This window comes from Cynocephalus volans, chromosome 4 (genome assembly GCF_027409185.1).
Source record: "Cynocephalus volans isolate mCynVol1 chromosome 4, mCynVol1.pri, whole genome shotgun sequence".
NCBI classification, from domain to species: domain Eukaryota; kingdom Metazoa; phylum Chordata; class Mammalia; order Dermoptera; family Cynocephalidae; genus Cynocephalus; species Cynocephalus volans.
Genome location: NC_084463.1, coordinates 43,928,624 through 43,951,187, shown reverse-complemented (window position 1 = coordinate 43,951,187; position 22,564 = coordinate 43,928,624). Strand labels below are relative to the sequence as shown.

Below are 22,564 nucleotides of genomic sequence, written 5' to 3'. Positions count from 1 at the left end.
CTTCCTCATTTCAAAACTTATTCAAAGGTACAGCAATCAAAACCCTGTGGTACTGGCATAAAGACAAACATATTCACCAATGGAACAGAATAGGGAGCCCAGAAATATACCCTCATGTAGACAATAAAATGATTTCCAAATTCCAGGATCATTCAGTGGGAAAAGAAGTCTATGGAAAAAATGGTGCTGGAAAAACCTAATATTCACATGTAGAAATACACATTTGTACCCTTACCTTCTACCACATACAAAAATAAAATCAAAATGAATCAAGGACCTAAAAGTAAGAGCTAAAACTAAACACTTAGAAGAAAATATAGGGCAAAAATTTCCCCACGTTGGACACGGTAATTATTTCTCAGACAGGACACCACAAGCTCTGTCAGCAACATCAAAAAAAAAAAAAAAAAAAAAAACAGACAAATTTGATTTTGTCTAAATTAAAAACTTTTGTTCCTCAGGGGACACTATCAATAGAGTGAAAAGATAACCCACGGAATTGTAGAGGATATTTTAAATCACATATTTGGCAAGATGTTAATATCTAGAATGCACAAAGAAAAAAAGCATTTGACAAAGTTCAACACCCTTTCACAATGAAAAAAATAAACTAGAAACAGAAGGTAACTTCCTCAAGATACGACAAGGCATCTATGAAAACCTCCACAACCAACATCTCACTAGATGCTGAGAGACTGAATGCTGTCTCCCTAATACTAGAAACAAGACAACAATGTCTGCTCTCACCACTTCTACTTAACATGGAAAGAAAGGTGCTACCAGGGAAAACAGGAACAAAGAAAAGTAATCCAGATTTTAAAGAGCATACACACATAGCCACCCAGAAAGACATACAAAATCTCACAGACTATGTCTCTGCACATACAGGTGGGTGCACCCACACAAACACAAAAGTTCACTAACCCTCAGAGATAACAACCTAAGGACCTGAAGAAATGTTCTGATAGACACACACACAGCTCCGGCCTCTGAACTCTTCTGCAACTTTCCCTCCCTCTTTAGCAGTAATCACCATCTGATACACTGTGTATTTTACTTCTACCCCTCATCTCTTGTTTCCTATGCCAGCTTCAAGTGAACAGGGATATTTGTTCAGTTTTATTCACTACAGCACCTAGTAGACGGCCTGTCACACAGAAGAGTAACACTTGTGATAAATCACTGGGTTCCAACACACACACACACACACACACACACACACACACACACACACACACACAGAGGTTTTACACAAACCTCATCATAAACCCATATAAACTTAATTTTCATGGAGTGAATTGTTTTCATCCCCATCCCATGGGGATGAGAGGTATCTCCTGGACCCCAAACTAATCCCCAAAGGTGGGTTTATGCAAATGAGTTGAAAATGGAGGTCCACACAAAAACCTGCACAAGGATGTTGATAGCAGCATTGTTCATAATTTTCATAACTTGGAAGCAACCAAGATGAAGGTGTGTTCACCAAGGTCAGAGGTGCAAAGTTAATATACAAAAACAACTGTACTTCTACACATTTACAATAAAATATCTGAAAATGAAATTAAGGGAAAAAAAAAATTGTGATAGCACCCAAAAAATAAATACATAGGAAAAATTTTAACAAAAGTACAAAATTCATACTCTGAACACTACAAACCTTGTTGGAAAAAGCTAAAGATCTAAATAAATGGAAAACCATCTCAAGTTCATAGATCAGTAGGCTTAATATTATTAAGACGGCAATACTCCCCACAACAATGTACAGATTCAATGCAATCTTTATCAGAATCCCAGTGACTAATCTATAGAAACTGAAAAGTTGATGCTGAAATTCATATGAAATCACAAGGGACTCAAAATACAACATGAAAAAGAGCAAGCTAGGTCTCACAATTCATAATTTTAAAACCTGCTTCAAACCAACACTAATCAAGATAGTATAATAATGGCACAAGAAAACTCATTTAGATAATCAAATACCACAGAGACCAGGGACAGTGAGGTCAGCAGAATGGCAGAGTGAGCTGCTCCAAACACCTGTTCCCTGACAGAAACATGGAAAAACAAGAACTACCAGAAACAAGATTTTCTAAGCTCTTGAAAAAGACTGAAGGTTTATAGCAACGATGTTGATGCAAAAAAAATTTTTTTTAAGTGGGAAATGGTAGGAAAGCCTTCTGGAGTTTTTACTTGTCCTTGCTCCAATCCCTCCCTGATTTGGTGCCAGTCTTCAAGACAACATTCCTAGTTCCTAGTCCCTCTGGTCACTGATTCCAGAAAGAGCAGTGCAGATCTTATTTGCAAATCATTGTGTTTATGTATTACAATCTGTCTGGGGGCTACCCAAAGATCTGAAAAAAGCTACAATTTTCTGTTTTGTCTAAGTCAGAAGGCAATCGGTGGAAAAAATTAGCGGGAATGGCTTGAAAATGCTGCTAAGTAAACAGAAAGCCTGCAGCAGTCTGGAACAATAAATTACAGTTGACACATACACTAGACCGCCTAAAGCTACAGTGAAAGTTTCTTTCAAAAATTAGAATATTCATAGCAATCCAGATACACTGGGATACTGAGAAAGCCCTGTTGCATGCCCAGGAAAAAACACATTTTCAGAAAAGACCCTCATTTTAAGCACTGGCTAATCTCTAGATTCAGTTAAGCAGGAAGTAAAGGCTGAATGAAGCTGAGTTTTAAGCAGCCTGTCTAAAAGAAATGCCCCAGCTCAGAGACATCCACAATAACTAAAAGAGGTGAGGCTTTTTGTTTCTTCTCCTTTCTTTTTTTTCTTTTTCTTTTTCTTTATCTAGCACCTGGTATTCAAGAAAATCTCTGTGAAAAACATTGGCTGAACACACGCCAAGAAAACAAAGACTGCAGTGACTGCACACACCAAGTAATACGGTCTCTGCAGAAAAACCCTGGAAAAGCCACTAAGAAAATGGACAGCTACAGCCCTCAACAAACAAGAACAGCAAACACAAGTGTCAAGTCAGGCCATCCTATCACTCGGAGCATCCTCTCCCCCGCATCTGGCTCATTAAAGTGCCTAATAACCACCCTCCCAGGAGACACTGTGCTCTGTCCACCAATCCTCACCCTGTGCCCAAAGTTCGTGTACCACCTTGCTGGGGTGGGTTTCCCTTGTCCTTTGGAACAGTTTTTCTTCCTTCACAAACCTGAGAATCTCCAGAAGGCAGAAATAATTTGTCTTTTCCTCTCAGTACCAGCATCTGATTGGCTGATCATGAAGGAATAAAAAGTGGGGTTAGGGAAAGAAAATCTCAATGTCCAAGGCGTTAGCTTTTAGGTGAAAGGCAGACCAGATTTCCCACCAGACCCAACACATCCAGTTGCTCCCTGAGAGGCTCCATCCAGGCCCATACCTCAGGCTGTCCTCTGGGAGATGAACCAGGGGCTGATGTTCACCACACACTCCAAGAGATACGGCTGCTGTGGGCATCTTGTCTCAACGCCACACAGCTTTGACACCGAGGATAGGAGGGTGGCTGAGGACACATCATCCTGTCAAGTTTCCAAAGGGGAACCTCAACCCAAAGGCATTCTGATAAGGCGTCTGTGCCTAAGGAAGATAAGAGGAGAGGAGGAGCAAAGATTTTTTTTATATATAGCAGAGTGTGAGGTAATTATTCTATGCTTTCCTGTCAAGTGAAATATTAAAAAAGCAAAAACAAATATTTTAAAATGAGCCATCAATTGCTGTGTGAAAATATGATGAACAATTAAAATACTGTATCTGTTTGAAATGTACGATAAAGTACAAATAGTTGACAATGTTCTGAATTGGAGAGTGGAAGTTGGAGAACTGGGAATGCGGAAAAGGAAATGGAAATTTAGGATATTACTGCAAGCCCTAGAAAAGGGTAGAATGAGGGACAGGGTGGTGGATTGGAGACCCTGCCTCGCATATATTTGGAAAAGGCAGAGGGAGACCAGCACCCCTTTGGAGTGTTAAATAGTAGGCAGTTAGAATGAAGTGGCTGTCCTGCCCTGGGTTCCTCCCTAAGGAAAAGGAAATCTAACTCAAATGCGTTTCTCATAAATTACTTAGAGAAAACGAAAGAAATTTAGGTTTAAGCAACCAGAATCCTCCAACTAAGCTGTGATTACACAACCAGGAAATGTCCCCCCAGATAGTCCAAACAGGCGACGGATAACTGCAATCAGTGACTTGTAAGATTTACTTTGGTTTGCTTCACCAGAACCTTGTAAACGTCTTTCTTCCAAGCCCCTCTGGTGGACCCCAAACCACACACCATGGCTGGTGCTTCCCATTCACGAGTGGTTGTTTGCTCAAATAAACTCTCTAATATTTTAACCGGCGCCTCAGTTCCATTTTTAACAGGAGAAAGGAGGGACCGGGGACCCCACGCACCGCAGTTCCTCCCATGCCTGAGCCCCACACACCGGGTGGGGATTCTCCCGACGACCCTCCCGCCGTCACAGCACGATCTGGGGAGACGCGGGGCTGCGGGCACGGAGCTGCCCTGAGCGGGATCCGAGCCGCCGAAGTCACCGTTCAGGGTCGGGACAGGACGCCCGGGGCCTCGGCTGCCGCCCAGTGCCCACCCAACGGCCTCAGGGGACCGAGGGCAGAGCGGCGCCAGCGGAAGACTCGGCCGCGGACAGACCCCAGAGCTGACCGCGGGGAGGCCCGGGTCTCCCCGCCCGTCCCGGCGTTTCCATCCGCGCCCCCTCCGCATCTTAGGACGCCTTGCCCCGCACACTCACCATTTCCTGGCTTCCGGCGGGTCCCCCGTCCTCCCTAAGAAGATCCCAGGACCTGCAAGTCACAGGCGACAAAGGCCAGGAAGGAGCCACCTGGGCCATTCAGAGAAGAAGACACAGCTGTGGGGACTGGACTAAACTCAGTGGGCGCCAGACACAAAGATCCCGCGAGATTGTGGAAGGCCGCCCCCTCCTCCCCGGCTGCGCACCTGATTGGACAGAGCTCCAGGCCCCGCCTCCCTCAGGCCCCGAGTGACAGGAGATGGGAGTGTGACACGCTGCTGGATGAGGCCAGAATCACAGACTTTAGGCTGCAACCCTTTTCAGGCAAGGCTTCCTCCCTGCTCTAGGACCTTACCCTGCCAGAGGGCATATTTGTATTTGTATAGAAGGTTATATCCACTTATAAATAATATATACTTACATATATGTTATTCAAAAGTGGAAACGTTATAATGATATTTTTAAATTTCCGATTTCGTAAGCTTCCCGGCCTCTGGTTTTGTGAGTGCAGATCTCTGACCAATATTTCGGCCAGGCTTTCAGCAGGGAGAAGCAGCAGCTGTGAGGCCCCAGCTTCTGCAGCCCCACGCTCCAAACTCATGTCCCTCCTCAGATTCTACATCAGCCTCCGGCCATGCCTAGATGGGAAGTGCGCATGCGCAAAGTAAGAGGAAACTACAATTCCCAGAATTCCTGTTGTCACTATATACATCTTTGTTACTGTAACTGAGCAGTAAAGATCTAATTAAGTTCGGTTACTTGTCGCACTGAGAGCCAATAAGTGAGACAAAAGTAGTGTTGGGGAGAAGAATGTTATTACGGCTGAGAAAACAAGAGAACAGTGTCAGCCCACTTCCTGGACTTACTAAAGTTTAGAGTTTTTAAAGGGAGGGAAGGAATGCAGGTGAGTGCAATGAGGTAGTGACAGGGATTGTCACGGGATTAGTAGGTGGGTTGTGTCAGACGTAATGACTGCGTGATGGACAGGGTCGCTGCACCATGGAATCTGTGGTTGGTGGTATTCCCTTGGGGAAAAAAACACCCTCAAAGACAATAACCACAGCCAAGCATTGGAATCTGCCCCCATGACCCAAACACCTCCCAAACGATCCCAAGTTTGATATCGATTTTGACATGAGCTTTGGGAGGACAAAACATCCAAACTCTATCACAAGTCTTTTTATTTTAAATTCAAAATTGTGGTAAAATATCAGCCTTAAAGGGGGGGGGGACATTCTGACACATACTGCAACAGGGTAAACCTCGCAGATGTCACATTAAATGAAATAAGCCAGGCACGAAAGGACTCCGCCTAACGGCCTCCCTAATAATAACTTTTAGCACATTGCCAGTTGCTGCAAACCTATGCAAATCTACAAGCAGCACGCACGTCTTTTATAGCTGATAGCTGAAGAAAACTTGATTTCAGTTTCCCAATTTTTTCTATAAATTCGTGAGGAAAAAATGTATTATAGAAGCATTTCAGAGATTTAACCAAAACAATACGTTTTCTGGATTTTGCAATGTTTGTGGTGAATGTCAGATGTTAAAGTGTGTACTCATTATTTATTTTCTCTTTCTAAGGAAATATTTCTTTTATCGCCTAATTTAGTTACTTATAATTTTGTATTTTTTAGTTAAAAAAGCACCCTCCCTTTTTTATGTTTCAAGCCCCACAAAACTGGTATCCACCTCTCCCACACACACCTTTCCTTTTTTTACAGGTCCTACCTTTATTTGAAGTTTTGATCATTTTTCTTTGTAACTTTTTTGAATTGCTTCTGATTTTTTAAAATATGGAATTATTTCTATTTATATTTATCTTAATTAGTGGCCTTTGATGCATCCCCCTCAAGTGCGGCACTCTTTTTTTTTTTTTTAAGATGACCGTTAAGGGGATCTTAACCCTCGACTTGGTGTTGTCAGCACCATGCTCAGCCAGTGAGCTAACGGCCATCCCTATATGGGATCCGAACCCAGGGCCTTGGTGTTATCAGCACCGCACTCTCCCGAGTGAGCCACGGGCCGGCCCTGCCCCACTCTTTTTTTTTTTTTTTTTCCTTTCTTTCTTTCTTTCTTTCTTTTTCTCTTTCTTCTTTTTTTTTTCTGGCTCGCTTGTCAAATGTGACTTCTGCTGGCTTCATCTGATTGCTTTGAGGTTCTAAGTATTTAATCTACGTACTCAGAAGGAACGTAAGAACTGGTGAGTTGTGATGTGTCTAGACAGCCCTAATCCCTAACCCCAACCCTAATCTATGTTACGGTTATTTCGCGGAGAAGACTGTTCTTGCATTTGTCCGTGAGTAACTCATCTGATTTGGGGGTTTTTAGTTAAACTTCGTTTTGTGACATTGTTCTAAGTTAACTTATTATGCAAAAGGTGTAAGAGGTTTACTTTACTTTCTTGTACTTTAAATTGTTCTTTTATCTTTCTCTTATGGTAATTCTTCTACTGTGCAAAAAAAAAATGATCTTTTATACTTCTTGGTGTTCAGATGTTTGGGTCTAAAATAAGTATAATTATTTTGCTGGTTTGGCGCTAATAATTTTGATTACAGCCTAAGATTTTCAAACGTTGGTCGTTTAAGCACTTATAGTTGAAATACAATAATTTCTCATTTCATTAGTTGTGTTTAGATTCTGTGTGAGAATTATGATGTATTTTGTATTTTCAATAAGTAATATTTTTTTTGTAGGTTTTGTAGGGTTTTCTTTAAAACCTTTGCCTAATTATAGTAGTTTAGAATTAATTATCAGTGGTGGTTTTAGTTATCAAATTGTAATAAATTTAAGGGGTCTATTCAGAATTAATAATATTTTTGACATATGTAGAGAGATGATGGCCGTGTTTGGGTGTACTACAGAAATGGCTACTTAAGAATAACCTGAGACTTGAGGCTTTAGTATTGTCATCTGGGGAGTTTTACTACGAGGTTTATTAATAGAGTTATTTATGATTATGCAAATGATAGGCTATGATGAGTGGAGATTTTTAGTGATTTTAAAAACCTAGAGAACTGGTTAATTTCTGAAGATGAAGAGATTGGGCGTCTTAGTGAAGATTCTATGAATGTAACCATGTTCTATTCTTACGAAAGCCGATTAATAGCTGTGTCTGGTCAATCTTTGTTAGTATTTTCATTGTTATTGAAATTACTCAAAAACGTTAGGTGGTTAGTAGCATGGCTAGTAAAAGTGAAAAAAGAAAGGAGATAAAATATAATTAAATTAGGCTCTTTTGGTTGGAAATGAATGTTGAAGTTATCTTTTGGAAATGAGAGATATTTTTTGGAGTTACTTTTTCTAGTCAGGTTAAGTCTAATAAAAATTATGTTGTGTTTTGGCTTTTTGATAGGTTTATACATGGTGACAAATGTTGGAAGAAACCTAGTGAAATAGAGCTCACTACACCCTCATAATGTACGCTATCTGCTTCTGTAGAGTTGCTTGCTTAACCTAAGTAACTCCATTTTACCCCGTCTGACCTGCAGACTACCCCCCACCCGCTTCTGCATGACATACTGTTGACCTTCTCATAGAAACAAAAGCCGTTGCATACAAACAGGAGCCATACACAGTAAAGTATTACATGGTAACAGGAACCATACGCAGTGAACTATTGCATAGGAACATACACAATGAAAAGTTGTACGCTTGATTGCTCTAACGGCTCATTCTTGGCTTCTGTGACCTAGCTCCCTGGCTTGCTTTGTGCACCTGGACAAACCCGTGTGCCAACAGGATGTAGTTTTTGCCTTTAAAAATCCCAAAGACCAAGGCCCAAGGCTGCTCTTCCTTGGTTGCTCCTTGGAAGATGGACACTGGCCAGCTGGAGTGAATAAACTGCCCTATTCTGCACAAGTGGCGTGTAAGTGCACTTCTTGTGGGAAGGTTCCTCACAACACTAGGAGGTTGAAAAATTTATGTTTGTATGAGTAGGATTCAAATCTGAGATTAAGTGTGTAGTAGATTGAATTATGTCACCCCAAAATTCATTGAAGCTTGAATTATTTCCCCCAAGTATTATGTTTTAGAAACTTAGCCCCCACTGTGACTGTTAAGAGGGTGGGAAATCCTATTATGGTAATTGAAAGGTGGAGCCTTGAAGCGGTGATTGGATTATAGGGCCATGCAGTAGTGAATGGATTAAACATTGTGGTCAAGTGAGTGGTTCTGAGGGCTTTAAGAGAAGAATCTGTCTGTCTCTCATTTGCTCTCTCTGCTTCCACCATCTTGCAGTGTGAGACCCCTGGGTCACTGTCGCCATCACCAGATGGACTTTGGACTTCCCAGCCTCAGAAACTGTAAACAATAACTGTCATTTTTCTTTATAAATCACCCAGTTCCAGGTATTTTTTTATATGCAACAAAATGGACTAATCCAATATGTTATTAGGCGAAATTCTAATGCTATAGTAAAGCCTAAGATACTTATGGCAAGAGCTGAGAGCTTTAGGTAGGGTGGCATAGCCATTTGTGAAATATTTATAGGAGTAATGTTGTTAGAGATAGCAAATCTAGCAAAAATACTACCAATCATTAGATACTCAATTGAATTAATTAAAAGGGGGCTGTTTTCATTGACATGAATTAGAGTTGAAAAGTGAGGTTGTTCTAGAAGTGCAAAGAAAATAACTAGAGTACCACAGAGAGCTGTTAGGGAGGTGGCATTAAGTCTGATTACCAGGACTTGGGCATTAGTATAGGACATGTTTGTGGTTTCAGTATTTGAGTCTTTGGAGCAGAAGCATGTAAGAAGGGGCACAGCCGTAAGTGCCAGGCTTCAGACACTGACTGAAGTGGTGACAGGTACAGCTTTGAACTGGCCTCCTGTTTTTCAAATAGCTTGTTTGTGATTAAGGTTATAAATAATTGATCCAAAGCGTATGAGCAGCAGAGCTTGAAAGAATGCATGTGCAATGTAAGGAGTGTCTAGATGTAGTGGATTGATGATGATAGCAATTATCATGAGACCTGCTTGACTTGAAAAAAAATGCAAAATAATTTTATGATGTCATTTGTGTTAGGACACAGGTTTCTTTGAATAAAGTGGCAATAGCAGCTAGGCATACCATTAGTGTTTGTTTTGTTGTTTCTGTTAATGAGTAACAGCAAATGAATAAGAAAATTCCTGCTACAACTTCTGTGCTGTAGTGGACTGGGGCTGAGGCTGATGCAGGGCCTCCTTCTGTTGAATGTAGACACGGGTGAAGGCCAGGTTGGGTAGATTCACTCATTGCTGCCAGAAAAAGGCTGATTAATTGGAGAATATCAGGGTAGGGTTGAGCACGAAAATCTGTTAAAATTCTCAAGTGTTTGAGTGCAATACAAATCATGGCATTGATAGAACAAGTCCAATATCTCCAATAGGATTATATAAAGTTGCTGTTATATTTGTATCTAATTGGCCATATTATTCTTTGATAAGTAAAAATAATATAATTTCTACTCCTTTTCACCTAATGAAGAGTCGGAAGAAGCTGTTAGCAGTAGCTAAAATTAGTATGGGGATGAAAAACATAAGTAAATATTTAAAGAACTCATTTGGATGGTTTGATGTTTGGATCTGAATGTATATATTTTATTAAAAATTATATGATCAATCATTATGACAAGAAAGTGCTATGAGCACAAATATTATTGAGGAATAATCTAACTTGAAGCCAAGTGTAAGATTTAAGGTAAATAGTCATTCAATATCAGTTTGAGGTGATTATTTCTTGGTATGAATAAATAAATATCAGGGTTAAATTTAGGCAGATTATAAAAGCATATGAAATTGATGTTTCTACATAGAAGTGTAGAAGATATTTTTATAAATGTTAGTAATGGTTATAGTAATTAGTAAAATTAGTATTGTGAGTAAAATTATAATTAAAAAGAGAAGATATTTATTACTTTTATTTGGAGTTGCTCCAATTTTTTGGCTCCAAAGATCAATGGGTTACTTGTACCCTTTGAAAGTTGAGAAAGCCATGTTGTCATTCATGGAGGCATGATTTAGCAGTTCTTGCATATTTTCTCAGTAAATAAAACATTTTAAGCTTCTATTAGTAGATTTACAAACTAATATTTATTTTTTATTTATTTATTTATTTATTTATTTTTTAAAAGATGACCGGTAAGGGGATCTTAACCCTTGACTTGGTGTTGTCAGCACCACGCTCAGCCAGTGAGCGAACCGGCCATCCCTATATGGGATCCGAACCCGGGACCTTGGTGTTATCAGCACCGCACTCTCCCGAGTGAGCCACGGCCGGCCCTACAAACTAATATTTAAACTATATTTACAGTGTATGGGTTTTACAATAATGTTGCGATTAAGTGAGGAGTCATAGAGGTAGAAGATGTATAAATATAAGAGTTTCTTTGTGTGTGAGTGTTTAATGTTGTTAATGTGATATGTAAGTTGCCTCATTGTGTTGTGAAGAATATGTAGAAGGAATACAAAGCTCTTCTTACTATATTAAGTCCTATTAGGGTAATTGTAAAATTCGATCATAAAACTAATGCTAGAACCTCAAATATTTCTCCAATTAGGTAACTAGTTGGTGGTAAAGTTAGGTTGGTTAAGCTAGCCAGTGTTCCTCATGTTACTATTAGAGGAAGTAATGGCTAGTCTGAGAGATAATAGCATAGTTGGGGTATGGATTGATTCATAGTTGGGTTTTTGAGACAGAGCAGTGTTAATGATGCGAGGCCCCCAGCAATTATTAAGGCTCTGGCTCCTGTAACACTTCATGGTGTTTGGATGAGAATGGCGGCAATCTCTAGTGCCTCATGACTTACAGGTGAATGTGTGATAAGTGATCATAGGTCTGTCTGGTGCAAACAAATGGAGCTTGTAATCATTATTTACCAATGGATAATATGAGTCATTCTGCTATGGACTTCGTGAGCACTTCAAGCAGCTCTCTCCCTAGAGAATCCTGGAGGAGGAGCATGGCTTTGAGAGTTCTGGTCAAGATGGTGGAATAGATGGTCCCCAGCATCACTCTTCCACAAATCAACCAATTTACAACCATAAAAATGTAACATCAGCCAAGCTGGGGCTGCTCGAGCTCAGGGGAAGAGGAGGAGAGACCTACAGAGTACATGAAGGTGGGAGAAACCACGACGAGAGAAAGAAAAAACAGTTCTGAGTGTTTGGGCTGCTGCCGCATTAAGGCTGGAACTGCTGAGCGCATGGAGCAGGAACCAGCAGAAGCCGCAGCTGTGCCCTTCAGATGGAGATGCTTGGAAGCAGCAGGAGAGAAGAGGGCCTTGTGGCCCCAGGACAGCAAGAACACTAATAGGGTTCCCATGGACCCACGCAGGAGTGAGGAGCCAGAACAGCTGAAAAAAAAGAAGCCACTCAGAGGCTGGTGAGTCATCGCAAGGGATCAGTGCAGGGCCCATCCCATGGGAAGCATTTGCAGCACAGATGTTGGAGGAGATGTGCCCTCCAGGAGGACACTGGGACACAGCAAGGACAGCCGATCTGCCCCCCAATCAGCACAGGACCAGCCAGAGGAGACTGGTCAGGAATATAGAATTGCATGGGGTGCAGTTTAATGAAAATCTCAGGCCCAGACCAGAGTTTCTATACAATCCTGGTGCACTGGGTCTCTGGAGAGACGGAAGCACCTTTAAGGTCAACCGTTAAACCCTGAGCTGCACAAAAAGCCTTTCCTAGGGAAACAGCTGCAAAGCAGCAATTTAGCTCAACCACAGAGCTCAAGTACTTGTTTCCACAGGAAATTCCCCCATTTTAGAAGTAAGCAAAAGACAAAAAATTAGTTCCAGCCCAGGCACACCACCAGTGTCTTGGGACCTACCAGGGGACATGAGGCATGGACCAGGGACTGGACCCTCCCTTCCACAACCAGGCACACCATGCCAGTGCCTCAGGGCCTGCCTGGGGACCCAAGTCATGCAGAAGGGGACTGGACCCCTCTCCCACAACCAGGCACACCACGCTGTACCTCGGGGCCCACCCGGGGACCCAAGGTATGGATCCAGGGACCAGACACTCCCCACAACCAGGCACAGCACCAGCACCAAGGAGCATGCCAAAAACATCACCTCCTTGTGGGTGGCCCACCACAGCCACCACAATAATCATGGCTGCCACAAAAGCAGCTAACACCATAACCACCATGCAGGTGGTCCACCAGCCACTGGAGTGTATTGACACAAGGAGAGTCACCAGCAGAGATGAAGAAAGAAGGAGGATGTCTCTCTCCAAAAAGCCCATTTCAAAGTGACAGAAGAAGCATCTGCTCTATGATAACATTGGGGGACTTCATCACACCTCTCAGCATTGGACGGATCATCTAGGCAACAAATCAACAGAGTAACCATTATTCTTTCAGAAGGAGAGAAGAAATCTAGGGTAGTTAGAGGGGGAGGGAGGAAGGAGAGAGGGATGGGGAGAGATTGGACAAGGGGCAAAAAGAATAATTATGATTTGTAACAATATATATGCTAGTAATATTGATTTGATCAACATATGTCAATGTTGAACCCCCAAAAAAGAATAATCAATTTTGACTCAAAAAAAATTAATTGTTTTAAAAAAGAAAGAAAGACGATGGCTCTGACCCCAAGTCAAAGGGATGCCCTGCAGGCATTGCTTGAACAGAGCCCCTACCCTGGTATAACCACCAGACAAAAAGTGGCCAAAGAAACTGGTGTTCCTGAGTCAGAAAAGAGATTTGTTTCAAAACCAGAGAGGACGACGCCTCAGGCAGAGCCAGTCGGGTTCTGCAGGCTCCTTGGGAGGAGAGCAACTTCCTCAGCAGGAGCCACCTCGGCCTCGGACTCAGGAAACCTTACCCAGAGAAGGCAGATGACAGTGGACATCCATTACAAGAGCACAAAACAGTATCCTGCTTCGAGCTTTTGGAAAGAAAAAAAACCAAGTTCCCTGGAATTGCCACTAAGGAGGAACTGGCTAAAGAAACAGACTTTCCAGAATCAAGAATTCATGTCTAGTTTTAGAACCAAGGAGTTTGGCACCCAGGCCAGAGCAGAAGTGGACCCATGAATTCCCTGGCAGAAGGTCCACATCAGAGACCTCGCCTGACTTTTCAGCTGCAGGAAAGTGGCTTGTGCACTGCCCCAAGCAGCGACCATCGTCTTCTTCCTTCCACTTCTTTCAGCAGCAAGAAGTCATTTGTGCCAGCTCTTCCTCCACCCCACATGTCCTTTGGTCTTTGGGATCCCTCTGGGGGCTGCATGAGCAGGCACCGAGGCTCATGATGCTCCAGCTCACCCAGGCTATGCCAGGAGAACTCTCTCAACCTGTTCTGACACTTATGAGTCACACGTCATTGGCACCAGCTCTAGGAGGGGGCTGTCACATACTCAGACTCCTTTCTGGTGTGCATACCAAGGAAAGTGCTGGGATGACAAGGACAATGGGCACACTGGCCGGGCAGTTCTGCCCATAAAGGGGCAGCCTCAAACAGATAACACTGAGGAACACTCGCAGGGCCTGGCTCAGCACATCCCACCTCATGCAGTGGTGCAGTGAGGAGCCCAGGACATGATGGTCCAGCAGGAATCTGGAGAAAAGGCACCTCAGCAGCCCGCACACACCCAGTCACCCGTGTGGTGGCAGCAGCCAGTACCAGCTAAGAAGCCATCTCATCTCCTGAGCAAGCAGACCAGCATCATGCACAAACCTCAAGCTTTGAGATGGCCCCTTGCACCCACACAGTGTCCTGTGGTGAATCTGGATCCACAGCAGGAAGCCCCTCTACCACCCGAACCACCGCTCAGTGAGGAAGAATTTCGGGCTCTGCTCGACACGCTGCAGAGCTCACCAGGGCAGCAGCTGGAGGAAAGGATGGGGTCCTCCTCACCACTCCAATCCAGGCCTCCTTCCCATGGGGGCAGAATCAGTGTGATGCAAAAGAGGACAATGTAGAAGGAACACATCCTGTTTGGGAGCCAGACTAACACAAGAGGAAGTACCAACCATGTGGAAACCAAAAAGGAACTTTTTTCTCTGTCCTGTGGGCAGCACTTAACTTCTGTTCTCACTTAATGGCTTAAATGATTGTTTCCAAGCTCCATACAGCCTCTGGAGGCACCGGGCACCAGGCAGTGGATGCCTTTGGTGAATTCTGGTGACCTAAAGCATTTTCATCACAAGCATGACCTCCTCCCTGTGAGCATCACCCCCTAGGCAATCCGGACAGTGCACAAGCTGGAACCCACTGAACCAAGAGTAGGTCTAAGGGGATCACGTCTACACTCCTGTCCTTTCTGGCAAATTTGAAATGCAAATTTGAAGGCAGGTGGATGTGTAGTAAATAAGAAATAAAAAAAGACAGAAAAAGTTAAAATAGCAACTTGATGAAATCATTGAACATAAGCCTATGAAAGCTAATCCTCCCACAATGATAGCATTTTTACATATATGTACGTACCTATCTACCCATAAAGCTGCCAATTTTATAAAACATAAATTATATGTCATGTTTTGTTTTTTTTAAAAAAAGAAATAGTTCTGTCCCTTTGAGCACTGGAAAAGGGCCCACAAGATCAAGTCCTGGTCCTGGATGAGTTGAGCAGGGACTGTCCTAGGAAAGGGGGAAGGGCTAGGTCAAAGCCCTCTGGGTGCACTGGTGGCAGTGGGAGTGTGGGAGGGACAAGGTGAGATCCAGATAGAGGAGCAGCCAGGGCCTGAGGATTCTGGAGTAGTGGGGAAACGCCAAGGACACTGATGGCTACGCACCCCTGAGCAAGCAGATTTGGCCAGATCTAGGTGGATCTCTGAAGCCCTGGTGGGAAGGTCAGATGAGTCACTGAATTGGAGATACCTGGGGTGCCAGGTAAAAGAAGCCTCTTTTTCCTAATTGAGCTGCACCTCGGAAGGGGGCCAACCTTGACAAACACATTTGGCCATTGATACATTTGACAGAGGAAGGGAACTAGGCAAGAAGCAGAATCCTGAGGTTTGGCTTCCCCAACTGGATGGCCCTGTGAACAGGACTGCCCCTGAGACCAGCAGGTGGAGTGGGGCTGGGACTGCAAAGTCTGGAGCTGGGGATGCAAACTGCACATGTGTTTGCCAGGAGGCTGCTGAGAGCTCAAGGCCATAGGCCAGGTTTCCAGCCCTGAGCCTGCAGCAGCTCAGAGATTCAGGGCCAGTTTGGTTCTTCCCTGCGAGGTTGTGGGCCTCTAGGGCTGGTCAGCCAAAAAGAGCCTCATTTATTCTCTTCCTTAAAGCTCAGGTGGATCAAGATAGGTGAAGACTTGAATGTAGACCATCTGATAATACCAGGGCCTTGTGGCTTTGGGCACCCCCTCCATCCAGAACCAGCCAGCCCCTTCTCTCTCCTACTGCCATGAGCAGTAGCGTGGCTCCTTGCAAGCACTGTCTACTTTCTGCTTCCCCACCACTGCACAGTGCAGCCTGTGTACCAGCACCTGCTTGGCAGCTGGTACCATGCAGCAGCAGCAGAATCCTCACCCTGAGCACTGGAGGCCCCCCATACCCTGGAGTGACCAGAGCATCAGGACCCCACACTCTGACACCCTGAACCAGGAGGAAAAGTCCCCCTGCTTTCTTGGCCTCTACCAGCTACCCCAGGTCCCCAAAATGTAGACGTGTGCCCCAGAAGTCCAAACCACTGAGTGTCACTTCCCCTGTGGCACAGTAGACCTTCTTTCCTTACACTTGCTTTACAGAAACTGACCAAGAGAAAAAAGGAGTCCACTGTGCACTAGACTGCAGAGACCAAGGCCCCTCAAGGTCTCAGGCCTTGGTGCCTGTTCATCGCCACTGCTCCAAACACAGCACGGTCCTGTCGACCAGTTCTGGGTACTTCACTCAGAGACAGGTGCAGCAATGACTTTCTCTTTATCTATAAATATATGCATGTATATGTATTTAGGGAAAGTCCTCTGTGTGTATATATTTATATTTATATCCTCCCCCCACACACATACACATATACACACACATCCATTGCAGGAACCAACCAGCCCTTCTGCCAGTGACTGTCAGGGAATGGACCAGGGAATGGATGTCAGGAGATCATCCCTACCATGTCCAGGAGCCCCTCAGCTGAATGTCAGACCAGGGCTGTGTGCTTTTGTCCAGGCCCAGCCCAAGGGTAATCATCGGGTGGTAGGAAAACTTTCCTCTTCACCCAAAGCTCCCCCTGTATCTCACAGGTAGGCAGCAATATATCAGCCCTGAGCACTAGAGGTCTGCACACCCTGGAATGACCAGAATGCCAGGACACCTGGCACCATGAAGAAAAGTCTCCCTATATCCTTGGCCTCTACCAGCCACTCTGTGGCCCCAATATTCACAAGTGCACCCCAAATCTCCGTACCACTGGCTGCCACCTCACTCGTGACAGTGTAGACCTCCTTTTCCCCAGATTTACATGAGAGGGACCGACCAAGGAACAAACAGCCCTTACACCCAGACTACACTGTGAAATCTGTGGAGCTGTACCCCACAGCTGGCTGCCAAGAAGGCAAGGAAATGCCACATGGAGACATTCATTGGCATTTCAGGAGCCTCTGGGTCAAATTCCAGATGAAGGCAGTGCCCTCCTGTGCAGGACCAGCTTAAGTATCATCACTGGGTGGCAGGAACACTGCCCTCTTCACCCAAGCCTCCTCCTCAGACAGAGTTCTTTTCTTTCTAGCACCTAAGGGGGCACACACGGTCTGGTTCCATCCTGGGTGTGTGGAGGAGAACTTTCTGCAGAAGGAAGAAGGACCATGTGGGCGCTCTGGGATGCAATGGTGGCGGTAGGAATGTGGTCAAGATGGGCCCAGAATGGAGAAGCAGCCAGAGCCCAGGCCGGGCAAATCTGAGAATCACAGGGGGCTTCTGAGGGCCCAGGATGCTGAAGGCTAAAAACTCCTGTGCAAGACGGATCTGGACAGATCTCTCTGGATCTCAGCATCCCATCTCGGGCATGGGGAGTGAGCTCAAGGTGCCCTGAATTGCAGACACTGGGGGTGGGGCCGGCAGAGTCCCAGCAGAGGGACAGCTACTGCACACACCTGAGTGAGCAGGCTCGGTGGCTTTTGATGACAGCATCCCAACCTCTATGGCCATGACAATCTGAAGGAGCCCCATCTCCTCTGTTCTCATAAGCTCAGGTGGGTCAAGACTGGATAGGACTTGAGGAAAAGACCCCCTAAAAATAGAGGGTCCTGAGGAGTTTTGCAGCCCCCACCACCCAGAACCAGCCAGCCACTTCTGTCCTGAGGCCAAGAACAAAAGCAGAGCTCCTGTTAAACACCTCCTACCCCTCTGGCTCCCCAACACAGCATTGGCGGCCCATGAACGTACCCTGGAATGACCATGGTGGCAGAAACCTCAACCCCTAACTCCCCTAACCTGAAGGAACAGGCTCCCTATGCACTCAGGCTACAGCATCCACTGCAGGGACCCAACAGGCACAAGGGCGACCCAATAATCCAAGCCACAAGTGGCCACTCCCCCTATAGCAGTGTAAACCTCCTGTCTCCAGGCACACAAGCAGGAGCTGACCAAGGGAACAAATGAACTTTACAGCTAGACTGTAGTGTGAAATCTGCATGTGCCCACTTGATACAGTCATGAAAATCCCTGAGTGTACGGGTGTACATGTGTGTACCACTTCCAGGAGATCCTAGGCTGAGGACCATCCTCAGGGCATCCCCTCTTTTTCAGCCCCTGCCCAAGTGTTGTCACCCTGTGGTGGGGCAGGTGTCCTCTTCCCCTGAACCTCTCCATCACAAACAGTTCTCTCATTTCTAACACAAAGGGGAGGGCACACACATTCATATATGTGTGGGAACTTCTACCCACCAACAACCAGTTCTGTGATGGGCACCTGCTAGGCAACCTGTAATTGAATTTAAGAATTTGATTCTGATACTGTCCACCTGGGCAGAGCCTCAGACCCACAGATTGAAGGCTCAGTCCCACAAGACTGCCCCCACTTCAGACACCAGTTTCAAGTAGTAAGTTGTCATGTGTTTTTCCAACTGACTGGATACAAACCTGGGGTCCAACCAACCGCTCCTCAGGATTGAATAATTGGCTAGAGCTGCTCATGGGACTCAGGGAAACACTTTAATATGTTGACTCTTTTACTACAAAGAATATTACAAAGTTAAAGATAAAGAGCCAGATGAAAAACATGAATTAAGCAAGGGATAAGGGAAGGAGCTTAGCACTTCTACGCCCTCTGCAGGTGCGGCTGCACCCCCGCCAGGAATAGCCACGTATCCAGCCATGCCTAAGCTAGCAAAGCCCAGTTTCATTTTGTTTTTTTAATATGAGAGCTTCATTGCATATTCATCATTGATTAAATCATTGGCCATTGGTGATCAACTTAACCTTCAGCCTCTCCCTATCCAGGAGGTTGGGATGAACATTCCAACCCTCTAGTCATGCCTTGGTCTTTCTGGTCCCCATTCTGAAGCAATCTAGGGTTCCCCAACCACAGGTCATCTCATTAGCATACAAATGACACCTTATAAATCCCACAATTTCCAGGGTTTTAGGAGCTGTGTGCCAGGAAACAGGGAAGAACAAATATATTCATTTTGCAATGACTAAAAAGAGGAAAAATAACTAGAACTTTAGCATATTGTACAATATTGCTTTCTCACAAAGAATACAAACACTGTGAGAACCAGTTGCTGGTCACTGGAGAGTCCCCATTATCTCACCTCTGGGACAGAAGTGAACGTTCTCACCTGGGAGGGGGGTCAACTCAGAATCTCTGACTTGTGTGTTGAATCACAGAGGGACACAGCTAGGACCCACTGGCATGGGAACTCCACTGACAAGTCAGTCACCTGCAGGAGTGGGTTCAGGCACATGTGGCTGGCAGGTTCGCACCACGACCACAGGCCCAGAAGCCTGGACAGCCCAGACAATCCCCTCCAACCAGTAAACTTCTGTAAGGACACTTGGTCTGGATCCAAGGATAGTAAAGCTGGGTGGCCTGTGACAACACTATTGCTATGTCCATGGGGAAGACTTTTAATGCCTGAACTATTTTAATTTCAGAATTTAAAAAATCTGCTAGAGGCTGGGGTTTTGATGCTTCCTGTTTGATTAGAAACTGTCAGTGAAGTAGAAAATACGTTCAGGAATCGTGGATGTGCATTTGTAGACTTGACAGGCTTACTTTACAGTTGGGGATGTGGGGTTCAGATTCTTTAGAATCTCTACCCTAGTGGAAGTCAGGCACATCCTGTTCCAGTCACCCAAAGGCTAGTTTAAGTGCAGCCTCAAAGGGATTTGGCTGATGTAATCAAAGATAAAATTTTAAATTAGTCAAAACAGGGGCTTTCTGGGTGGGCCTGATTCCATAAGAGAGTAAACTATAAATTTTTCTCCTTTGAAAAGGCTGGGCCTGACGAGACTGTGGTGGTCCTACCTCCCACCTCAGAAGCTATCACTGCCTCTGGACACTCTCAAGGTGGTGACATCTCTGGGATCCAACACCCACAACAGACAGAACTCATAGGATGTGAACTTCCTCATTCTGTGACAGGTATGCCTTGGAAAAAAACCCATATATCTTAGTAGTCAAATAAAAGGACAAAAAAGAAAGCACAGCCAGCCCCAGGCTATTTACAGTGTCTCACTGGTGCCCTGGGGTCCACAAGCATTTCTAGAAGACTGAAGTGTGTCAAACCTGCAGTAAATTAAAAAATGTCTGTCCTGTCTGCCTCTTAGGCCTAGAGTATGGTCTGCTCACTCAGGTTCATGATGTAACTGTCTTAAGATGACATACCACAGTCAAATGTCAACAAAAAGAACCACGCACATAACGGGTATGAATCTGGCCCTCACATCATGAGCAGGAGGGGTGACAATTAGGTTTGTATCTCATGAATATTCTAAGTAAGTAAGTAAGTAAGTAAGTAAGTAAGTAAATAAATAAATAAATAAATAAATAATAAAAAAGAACCTCACACAGAATATGAAGGAAGAGATTTCTTATTGAAGGAACACAGCCAATTGATGTGCTGGGGAAAGCCACATCCACCTGTGACAGGCTGCTCAGGCTGTCCCGGACCACATTCTACTGTAAAAAAGAATTGGCCCCACATTTGCTCCCTCTGGGTGAGAGGAAAGTGCAAGAGAGAAGAGAAGTGTCCTTGCAGACATGAGAAGCCTACAGATGCAGGTGATACCCTTGGTGATCAGAATACTAAAGGCCAATATTCTGGAATTGATGACCATTTCGCAGATAATTTTTAAAGTGAGCTTTGACCCTGCCTTGTCTGGACCCACGAGAGGTCAAGATTATCACCACAGTAGATGTTGGTAATCCGGGCATTACAATTACTGAGTTCAGAGAGAATTCGATCATCACTGTTGTACAGAGACAGCAGTGTGTTCTCACCCAGTTTGCAACAAGGCAGGCTGCAGAAGTGGCTGTTGATTAATTAAAGAGTTGATTATTAATGACCACAGATTCAATGTGAAATGAGAAATATTTCAAGCAGCCAGAGGTAAAGAAAAAGGAAAGAATGAAACTGTAGCCTCTTGGATGAAGCTAGAACCTATTCTGTGACTGCCAGGAGCCTTTTTTTCCACCTGCAGCAGCAGAAGTCTCTTCCAACTCCAACATACCCCCACATGATCCTCCAGCTCTGGTGGACATTGCCCACACCCCCCACACCCCACCTGGTATTGCTCTGCCTCCACGCCCAGGTTTTGAGTCACACATACTACACCCAATCAAACCACCCCCTCCTTTCATGAGGACTCCAGGACCAATCTGCTGTCTTTCTCAGGACTCTCAGAGGATGGGGACTTATGCTTGAAAACACAGGAGTTTCTAACACGTTATCACCACTCTGGCACTCCATGGAAGAAAAGGCACTTAAAATATCCAAGTACAGTCATTTCTTGGCATCTGCAGGAAATTGGTTTCAGGACTCTTGCAGCTACTAAAATCCAGGGATACTCAAGTACCATACATTAAATGGGTAGTAATTGCATATAAACTAAACACATCCTCCCTTATACTTTAAATCATCTCTAGGTTACATATAATACCGAGTAGAATGTAAATTCTATGAAAATAGTTGCCAGACGTAATTTTAAAAAATTTCTACCACTTTTATTGGTGGATTATAATTTTTACTGATTTGGGGGTATTTTTGATCTGCAGTTGGTTGAATCCTCAAATCTGGTGCCCAGTGATGTGGATGACCAATTGTAGATGTCTTGTAAAGTAAGTAACAGATGTCTTTTACACCCATAGGTGAATTTTACAGAGTTACCCAAAATTTAGTCATTTACACACTAATTATAGATGTTTTTCATAGCTTCTTATAAACATTATATTTTAATGCTGTTACAAATTTTAACTCAGTTGTCTTATAAAATCAACTAATATAAAAATAATTTTATATGGCATTATAATGTTTTATTTAAATTCAACTTAAATTTATGTACTTTAGTTAGGAAATGTCTGCGTGTCTACCCCTCCCAGGAATTATGTGGGGTTTCACAGTCTGCACAGTCACCACATCTGGGGAAACTCTGATGTGTCAGACACAGGCTGTTCCTGCATAGCTTTTCCCTCCTCAGGCAGCAACCAAGTCATGAGAGATTGAAAGCCGAGTGTTCCCTACAGTAGAGGCTCTTATTCCTGGGCACTCTCCTCAGAGTAGGAGGACACCAGAAGGCTCTTTTAGGGGACACTTACTGGGACATGGGCTTAGCCCTGTAAGATGTGAGGATTCTGACCAGTAGGTAGAGACTTCTAAGGAGGGAGGATGAGGCAGCTGTTCTGATCCTGGAGCCCCACCATGCCTTGTCCCATCTCATAAAGAC

At 44.2% G+C, this 22,564-nt stretch overlaps 1 pseudogene; it reads left to right on the top strand.

The window, feature by feature from the left end:
* The first annotated feature begins 4,406 nt into the window (after positions 1 to 4,406).
* LOC134376076 (pre-mRNA-splicing factor RBM22-like) lies at positions 4,407 to 21,564 on the top strand (annotated as a pseudogene).
* The last annotated feature ends 1,000 nt before the right edge of the window (positions 21,565 to 22,564 follow it).